We start from the raw sequence: 10,004 nt of genomic DNA, 5'->3' as shown, positions 1-10,004 counted from the left end.
TGTGTAAATTATCAGGACATTTTTATTTTGGAAGTGAACTAATCCTTTAAAGAAGTACTTCATACAAAACTTGCTTCATATTAATGTAGTGTATATTTGTGAGGAACGAATTTAAATGGATCAAACAGAAATTATCTGAAATTATCTCACTGTAGTTCAGTGTTTTCCAATCCAGTTCCTGGAGGCACACCAAAAGTACACATTTTGGATGTCTCTTTTATCTGAACCATCTACTTCTGAGAGGAATTCCAGAAAGCAGGTTATGTGACATACATGTAGTAAACTAGTTTATAGGTCAAATTTTACATTTAAATGAATGGCCGGACCAAGGGGTTCCCAGCAGAACATTGCCCGGAGCATTATATTCCCTCCAAAGACATGAACTCTGGTGCCATTATTTCCCCAGGTAAATGGAGTACACGTACACCACCCAACACTGGTTTCTGGTTTGTCCCTTGTCCCTCCTCTAGGCCACTATTGGTAAATTCTCACCACTGCTGAACAGGAGCAACCCACAAGCCTTGCTGTTTCAGAAATATTGTGACCCAGTCGCCTTGCCATAACAATTTGTCAAAATCAGAGACCAAATCTTTATTCCTGCGCATTTCTTCTGCTTCCAACACGCTGATTTACGAGAACTGATTGTTTGCTTAACATCTAATCTACCCAGACCTTAATATGTGGCCGTGTTAGGAGATGATCGGCAATATTTGCTTCACCTGTAACTGGTCATAATGTTTTGGCTCGTCAGTTTAAATCCTCGCATGTGTTTTGGAACTGATGTACCTAGAGTAAACGAGGATTTGGTTAATGAACTGAGAGTTCAAGATACATGTGACGGTAAGTTAAACTTGCTTTCTGGAATACCACCCTGGTCTATCCAGAGTCTCTGCTTATAAGCTGATAAGTTGAATCCGGTGTGTTTAATTAGGAAGAGTTCAAAAATGTGTACTGTTGATGTGCTCTCAAGATGCAGGGTTGGGAAACACTGTTGCAGTTTATTATACTGAGAAAAATACATATGCATCCATAAATGTAGTGTTGTGTATTAAATGCTTGAATAAATATTTACCAGAATTTCCAATGTTCTCAGTAACAAACAGGATGGATCAAACTCCCTTGAAAAGAAGAAGTTGGACTCCATTTTTAAGGTAGGAGTGGTTTTTGTGTTTTTGTGGGTGGGATATGTAAAAAAAATTCTATGTCTCTTTGTCCCAAAGTGCATACTATCCATCCTAAATAGTTTTGAGATTAGAATAACTTTGTTGCAAAACACAGTATGTTGAAAAGAGTATGCCAGAAGTCCCTGGATGGTTACTATTTCCACAATATTTTTGTGTGGATCCATGCACACTCTAACAGCTGATATTTCCCACAACCCATTGCGCTTTGGAGGAGAATTCAGTTCAGAACTACAAACACAAATAAGAACTACAAACATGATGAATGTGCATGAGGCTGACCGTTAAGTTGAGATACCCTGAAAGAGGTTTGAGTTATTAAAAATTCATGTTTAACCTGGTGAAAAATATTTATTTAATGATATCTATGTTGTATTTCATCTGCAACAATATTGTGATAAATATACCAAAAGCACAGAAGCAGATATGTTTGGCCATTAACTATTATAGTTTTTCTCAATCGCTTTGGCACGTTTTTTTTCGAAGCAGTCTTGACATTCTCCAAACTTTGTGCAATTGTCACAACTGTTTTCTGAAACATCAGAACGCTATTGCATGTCTGCAAAATGTAGTAAATCACCCAAAACAACCAAAACCTAGTTATTGTGTCTGTGACTTGGCCAATGCCACCAAAATATAAAGTATATTTGTCATCGTGTGAGCCACACTGGTCAAAATGATTAGATGTTTTTTCACCATAGAAATATTTATATGCAAATTTCATTTCATTTCGTGTTATATGCAAAGTTAATTTTGTTTTATATTTTATATTATATTTCATTTAATATTTCATATATGCAAAATTTGTTCTACTTTTTTGTTGACAGACTGCTTTCTATACTGTACAAGAACGTCAGTTTTGTCTGTATATCACACTGCGCAGTTTAGATGCATATTTCAACAGTAGGTAAAAATGTATTGGGAAATGTAAAAAAAAATAATTAAAAAGTCAATACAGTCGGTGCTGAACTACTTGAATTCGTTCAGGGGGAAAACAGTGGTTCCTCTAAAATAATTTCAGAGTCTCCTGGGGCAATTGGCATCCGCAGCCACATTTACGCCGCTCGGATTGCTATATATGAGACTTTCTGCACAGCCGAGTCCCGAGATGGGCATGGCGCTGCGACACACACTGCGTGGGCATTACCCCCAGTTTGTCGCCGCCTTTTCAGCCCCTGGTCGGACCTTGCTTTTCTACAGGCAAGTGTGCCCCTGGAGCAAGTGTCAAGGCACGTTGTTGTCACAAAAGATGCCTCCAAGATTGGCTGGGGTACTGTATGCAACGGGCACAGGGGTACTCTCTCATCGCATGTTGCAACTCGCCCGCCATCTCCTCCTTTGGAGTCAAACATGGCTCAAATCGCTGCATGCCGTTCATGTTCCAGGAGAGCTCAATCATGGAGCTGACTTGTTCTCACGACAGCTTACTCTTCCGAGAGAATGGAAACTCCAACCCCAGGCGGTCCAGCTGATTTGGAGTCGTTTCAGGGAAGCCCAGGTGGGCCTGTTCACTTTTGCCAGGAATCCTCCCACTGCCAGCTGTTCTACTCCTTGACCGAGGCCCTCCTCAGCATGAACACACTGGCACACAGCTGTTGCACACAGACTCTGTGCAAGATCAGGAAGGATAAGGAGCAGGTCCTGCTCGTTGCGCCATATTGGCCCACCCGGACCTGGTTTTCCGATCTCATGCTCCACGCGACATCCCGTCTGGAGAATCGCCCTGAGGAAGGATGAGACGTGGCAGACCTCATTGACCTTTCACAGGCTGTGATAGACTAGGGGTGCACCGATACTGGTACCAATATGAGTGGCTTTGGAATATAAATCGCAGCACGTTTCAGATGAAAGAAAATGCGACTTCTATTTCTAAAAATATATCAGTTAGGAGATGTATAACGAGTGGTTCCCTTGACTATATGCTGTCATTAAGGCTAAGGGTCACCCGACAAAGTATTGATGGTTGTGTAAATATTGACAGCTGTATGAATAATTTTTGGTTTAATCCATTAGGCTACATACCTTTCTATCAAAGTTATCTAACATTAACAAGCTGAATTTGTTCTGACACAGTTTAACTCTGAGTTCATGTTATATTTTATTACCATTTTCTAAACTATAGCGAATAAACTGTGATAATGTGAGAAATGTTGAAGGTCTCTGAATACATTTTGGTTTGACTGTATCTATTTGATAAATGAAGTTAACCAAATAACATTATACATACTCTTTTGGTTTCTGTACCCAATATTTTTAAAATGTACAAATGCAATAAAATATTGGTATCGGTACTCGTTATCGGCAAGTACCAAAAATAAAAGTATCGGTATCGGGCGAGTACTGGAAAAAGTGGTATCGGTACATCCCTATGATAGACACTATCACTCAGGCTAGATCCCCCTCTACTAGGGAGGCTTATGCGCTGAAGTGAAGTCTGTTCGTTGACTGGTGTTCTTCTCATTGAGAGGACCCCCAAAGATCCCCGGTCAACGTTGTGCTTTCCTTCCTGCATGAAAAGTTGGAGTGGAGGCTGTCCCCCTCCACTTTGAAAGTGTATGTCGCCGCCATTGTGGCACATCATGATGCAGTGGATGGAAGATCCTTGGGGGAAGCATGACCTGATCATCAGGTTCCTGAGAGATGCGAGGAGATTAAATCCCCCTAGATCGCACTTCATACACTCTTGGGATTTCTCTGTGGTCCTTGCAGGACTACGGAGAGCCCCCTCTGAGCCACTTGACTCAGTTGAGCTTAAGTTCCTGTCATTTAAGACAGCGCTCCTGGTCGCGCTCACATCCATCAAGAGGGTTGGGGACCTGCCTTGTGTTTGGGCCGGCTGACTCTCTCCTGGCATTACTCTGAGACCCCAGCCTGGTTATGTGCCCAAAGTTCCCACTACTGCCTTTCAGGACTATGTGGTGAACCTGCAAGCGCTAACCTTGAAGGAGGCAGATCCAGCCCTTGTGTTGCTGTGTCCCGTTCACTCTTTGTCTGCTTTGGAGGTCAGCAGAAGGGAAGAGGTTGGCCCACTGGCTAGTGGATGCCATCGCCTTGGCATACCAGACACAAGGCGAGCTGTGCCCCCTGGGGGTGAGAGCTCACTCCACTCTTGAGTGTTGCCTCCTCCTGGGCATTAGCGCATGGCACCTCTCTAGCAGATAGCTGCAGGCTGGGTGACACCTAATACCTTTGCAAGATTCTATATTCTCCAGGTGGAGCCCGTTTCCTCCCATGTGTTGGGTATGAACATGTAATTTGCAGGAGGACTGGCTCTGTGTTTCACTTGTGGTGCCATTCCTCTGGCTAGGATACATGTGCTTTATCTTCTTCCAGTGAGTTCCCCATCTGGTGAACCCTGGTCAAGTTTCTCTAGCACCATATGGCATGCAGACTCAGTGGAGGAGTCTGTTGCTGGGTCCAGTACTTGTGTTGTATGCCATTTTGTCACCACTTGTAATGGGCTAGGAGCCCATACATGAGATTCTCCTTTGGTAATCCTGCATGTTCTTTTTTTCTTTTATGTTCCCTTGGTAAACCTGTGTCTTTCCCTGGTCTGTTCCGCTGTCAGTCCCTGTTGTGTTCCCCTGAACTGGGGTCAGGACAGTGACATTAGACTGTGGGTCTTATTTTGTTTGTTTTACCTTTATTTAATCAGGAAATTAAAAACTCTTGATTTAAAATCTAATTTACAAGAGGGGTCTGGCCAAGATAGGCAGCACAATTATGTACACATAAAACAAAATACATTCGTTTACATACACAGAAACATACAAAAATCACTAAAAAATTTACAATCAGGTGACTCTACAAATAGATCCTTTAAAATACATTTAAAATAATTTAGTGATATCAACTCTTTTAAGCATAACTTATCTTGTAGTTGATTCTAATCAAATGGAGCAGCATAACTAAATGCCCGTTGACACATATTAGTACAAACTTTAGGGATGCTTAAAAGATAATAGTCTTGTGAGCAAAGACCATAATTCTTTACACCTTTTTGTAAGATATTCTGCTGTAAATACAAAGGAAGTAAACCTAAAATTATTTTATATATAAATAAGTACCAATGCTTAAGTCTATAGGATGACAACGGCGGCCATCCAGCCTGAGAGTACAATAAACAATGATGAGTAAGGGCTTTTGAATTTGTGATGACTCTTAAAGGGTTAAATTAGAAGTACAAAACGAGGATTTGTAAAGAAGAATGTCGGAGGATTTCGATATAAGCCAAGAGGAGACTGGTTTTCCTTTACTAAAGTAAGGAAACTTTGCTCCAGTAAACAAATGTTGGTTTTCACGAGAGTCACTGGCGCATGTGCAACGCCGACATCTTACGTCATCCTCCCGGAGCTGCTTCCGTGTACAACTGTTGGCGCAAACTAGATTAAAGTGATTATTATGTTTTGAATATGGATATTTTTCTTACAAAAACGCATCGATTCGCTACAGGAGGCCTTTGTTCACCCCCCGGAGCCGTGTGAGGCACTTTTTATTATGGATGGATGCGCTTTATTTAACTTCTTTTGGACTCATGAATTGCAACACCCACTGACTGCCATTAAACAGCTTGGAAGATCAAAGTCATTTTTTAATACAACTCAGATTGGATTCATCTTAAAGAAGGAAGTCATATACGCCTAGGATGGCTTGAGGGTGAGTGAATGATGGGCTAATTTTCATTTTTGGGTGAACTGTCCCTTTAATGCTCCATGATAAACTGAATCCAACGCCAGTCTTGTGATTTTTATTCCTACATGGATGTGTCTTATAATCCTGTATGTACGGGGAGTGGCTTGGTATGCAAATTCAACTCACCAATAGTCATTGGTAATTTCTTGTAATGCTCAGAGGTGATTGGGGCTCCCAAGTGAGACCCCTAATGTCAGTGTTGACGTAACGTCTCCGTTCCCTCCTTCAGGGAATGAGGGTTACATAACTTAACCGAGGTGTTACATTACTAGCTACAGATTTCATCATGTATTCTGTAATCAGTAACAAACTACAATTTGTAAGTAAACTATACAGCTCTGCCCAATTTGTTTTTCATTGATCCTTCAGTTCAGCCTGTCTTTTTACTGAATGGAGGTTCTCTTTTGAATATTCACTGTGATTACACACTTATTTCAGGAGCTTAAGCCCAAAATGATCTCTCTGATGAAAAAAGAGCTGAAGAGGTTCAAGAGATTACTGAGTCCAGATTACCCAGCATGCTCTGAGATAGAGCAGGACGATGATAAAGGTCAGGACAGAATCAGACAGGGGATTCTGAAAATAACACTGCACATCCTGAGGGAGATGAACCAGACAGACCTCGCAAACACATTACAGACCAGTAAGAACTATGAATCATTTTACTATTTTATTACATTAAAACACAGTCTGTATGTAATGATCACTTGAGAAATCAAAATAATATTTGGATAAATGCATGCAAATGAGATGTCAGAAATATAAGCATAAATAAAACATGAAATGTAAAAAGATTCATTAAAATAAATTAGTCATAAATGAGAATTTCATTGAGGATTTTTCATGTTTATCAGTGACTTTACCTTTGGTTTTATATTTGTGAATAAGAACATATATTTGGTTGTCATTCATTCTTTCAGAATGTGCCCCTGTATGTCAACAAAAGCTTAAATCCAAACTTAAAGAAAAATTTCAGAGAATTAATGAAGGGATCTCCAATCAAATGAGCTCACCACTTCTTAATGAGATCTACACAGAGCTCTACATCACAGAAGGAGGGATTAGAGAAGTCAATAATGAGCATGAGGTGAGACAGATTGAGACAGCATCCAGGAGAACAGAGACACGGGAAACACCAATCAAATGCAATGACATCTTTAAAGCCTTACCTGGACAAAACAAACCCATCAGAACCGTACTGACTAAAGGAGTTGCTGGAATTGGCAAAACAGTGTCTGTGCATAAGTTCATTCTGGACTGGGCAGAAGGAAACACTAATCAAGATGTCCACTACATATTTCCACTTCCCTTCAGAGAGCTCAATGTGATGGAGAAAAACATCAGTCTGATGGATCTTCTTCATCTTTTTTTCAAAGATACAAAAGAACTGAGACCAACAGACTATGAGGATTACAAAGTTTTGTTCATATTTGATGGAATGGATGAATGTCGACTTTCTTTAGATTTCCCAAAAAATCCAAACCTGTTTGATGTAACAGAACCGGCCTCTGTGGATGTGCTGCTGACCAATCTCATCAAGGGGAATCTGCTTCCATCAGCTCTCCTCTGGATCACCTCTCGACCAGCAGCAGCCAGTCAGATCCCTCCTGAGTGTGTCGACCAGGTCACAGAGGTACGAGGGTTCAACGACCCTCAGAAGGATGACTATTTCAGGAAGAGAATCAGTGACCAGAGTCTGGCCAATAGAATCATCTCACACATGAAATCATCAAGGAGCCTCTACATCATGTGTCACATCCCAGTCTTCTGCTGGATTTCAGCCACTGTTCTACAGAGAATGTTGTGTGAAGCAGAGAGTGCAGAAATCCCCAAGACTCTCACTCAAATGTTCACTCATTTCCTGATCTATCAGACCAAACTGAAGTCTCTGAAGTATGATGGAAAATGTGAAGTAGATCCTCAACTGACTCAGAATAATATTGTCACTAGGAAAGCTAGCTTATGAACAACTAGAAAAAGGGAACCTGATCTTCTATGAGGATGATTTGAGAGAATGTGGCATTGATGTCAGAGAAGCATCAGTGTACTCCGGTATTTGCACTCAGATCTTCAGAGAGGAGTTTGAATTGTACCTGGGGAAAGTGTACAGCTTTGTGCACCTGAGCATGCAGGAGTTTCTTGCTGCTTTATTCAAGCTCATTTCATTTATTGGGAACAAAGAGCACAACTCAAAAATAACTGAGTTTTTAAAGAGTGAAGTGAACCAGGCCATACAGAGTGAGAGTGGACACCTGGATCTTTTCCTCCGATTCCTTCTAGGTCTCTCGTCGGTGTCCAGTAAGGCTCTTCTGCGAGGCTTGTTGGCACAGACAGATAGCATGTCCTCCAGCCAAGAGGAAATAGTTGAGTACATTAAGATGAAGATCAGGGAGAATTCCTCTCCAGAGAAATCCATCAATCTCTTCCACTGTCTGAATGAACTGAACGATCATTCACTAGTGCAGGAAGTCCAGACATTCTTGAGCAAAACAGGTGCAAGCCGTCTGTCTGGAGCCAGACTCTCTCCTAGTCAGTGGTCAGCTCTGGTGTTTGTGTTGCTAAACTCAGATGAGGAGCTGGATGAGTTTAATCTAAGTAAATATGATCAATCAGAGGAATGTCTTCTGAGGCTGCTACCTGTAGTGGAAACATCTAGAAAAGCAGAGTCAGTATATTTAATATATATATGTATCTTTTTTCTTCTTCTTTTTGTAGAATAAACTACAGTTCTCAAACACTGTACAGTACAGGATGTATTAAAATATAAATTTAGAAATAATAATAGAATATGCACTACATGTATATACACAATTTGTATGAAATTAACACAATAACACAGTTATAAACAAAAAAAATGATATTGCATAGATCACCGTTGTGATTTATTTAGTTATATAGTTTGAAATTATTTAAAAGAATCTATAAAATTGTATGTTGCTTACACTGAATATATGGTTATTTCTTTCCTAGTCTGAGTGGCTGTGGTCTCACAGAAAAAAGTTGTTTGGCACTGGCCTCAGCTCTCACCACAAGTCTGAGAGACCTGAACCTGAGTAACAACAACCTAGAAGATTCAGGACCGAAGCACCTCTCTACTGGACTGAAGAATCCACAATGTAAACTGGAGACATTAAAGTAAGATTCCTTAAAGCAGTCACAATAGGTTTTACTGGCCTCAGATAACAGGAATGTAGCACTTTTGGATTTATGAACACTTTTGGAGATATAATATAAAGTTGTTAAATGAAAATTTGTAAAAATTGTTTGACATTATTATTTATAGCATGTAAAAAGCACTGCATGTTAAAATGCTATTGTTACAAACTACCAGGCTCAGGGCAGCGTAACATAAATGGGGAGGCCACGCACAAAGTAAGTTAACTCAAAATAAACATGTTTAATGTAATTTATACTAAAGTTAAACCCAAAAAGGAGAGAAAAGAAAACAACAAAAGATCAAATATTAAAGAAAGCTCAAAGTCTGGTGCTGGAGAGAAGTCAAGCTCAAACAGGGCACACCACACCGGACGACAGAGATCTGTAGCTGGGTTTCCATCACCCTGCTTTTATGCGCATTTTGAAGTATTGCATCAGAATCGAGTGCTGGAAACGCTGAATTTCGAATAAAAATGCCTTAATTCGCAAAAAAAGTTTTTACGCTCGCTTGAGGTGGTTTTTGACTTGTGCGAAAAAAGGATTCATGCGAATAATGGGAGATGGAAATGCATTTTGCGAATAAATTCCTCAAAGCGCATCAAAAAAGTCATGTGACTTTGCGTTATATGACGGCAAATTCTGACTAACCAGCGGACCGATCTCATTCCACAGCATCTCAACTGTTATTATGGACATTCAGAAATGCTCGAGCAAAGTCTGTCATCAAAGTATTTCTGTATAATTGCCTCCCAGAACTGTTAAACGACTGCGTTCCCAAACAGCAGCATCCACCTCCGAAAACAATTACCACATTCATTGTGTTTCGTCTGCTCGTTCTGAGGTGCAAGTAATTTATTATATAGGAAAATTATTATATTCCGTAGCTTCTCCTACTTTTCTTAGTGATGTATATTGCCAGTTTATCCGGAAGTGATGAGTTTGTTCTCTTTGACTCGTTGGATGGAAACGGTGCTT

General features: G+C 40.3%; 1 pseudogene; it reads left to right on the top strand.

Moving 5' to 3' along the window:
* Nucleotides 1–1,098: 1,098 nt before the first annotated feature.
* The window catches only part of LOC107710238 (NACHT, LRR and PYD domains-containing protein 12-like), a 33,965-nt pseudogene continuing 25,059 nt past the window's right edge, over nt 1,099–10,004 (top strand).

Source organism: Sinocyclocheilus rhinocerous, unplaced genomic scaffold (genome assembly GCF_001515625.1).
Source record: "Sinocyclocheilus rhinocerous isolate Xijiao unplaced genomic scaffold, SAMN03320098_v1.1 scaffold1167, whole genome shotgun sequence".
Classification (NCBI taxonomy): domain Eukaryota; kingdom Metazoa; phylum Chordata; class Actinopteri; order Cypriniformes; family Cyprinidae; genus Sinocyclocheilus; species Sinocyclocheilus rhinocerous.
The sequence above is the reverse complement of the archived record's forward strand: the minus strand, read 5'-3'. Positions and strand labels throughout refer to the sequence as shown.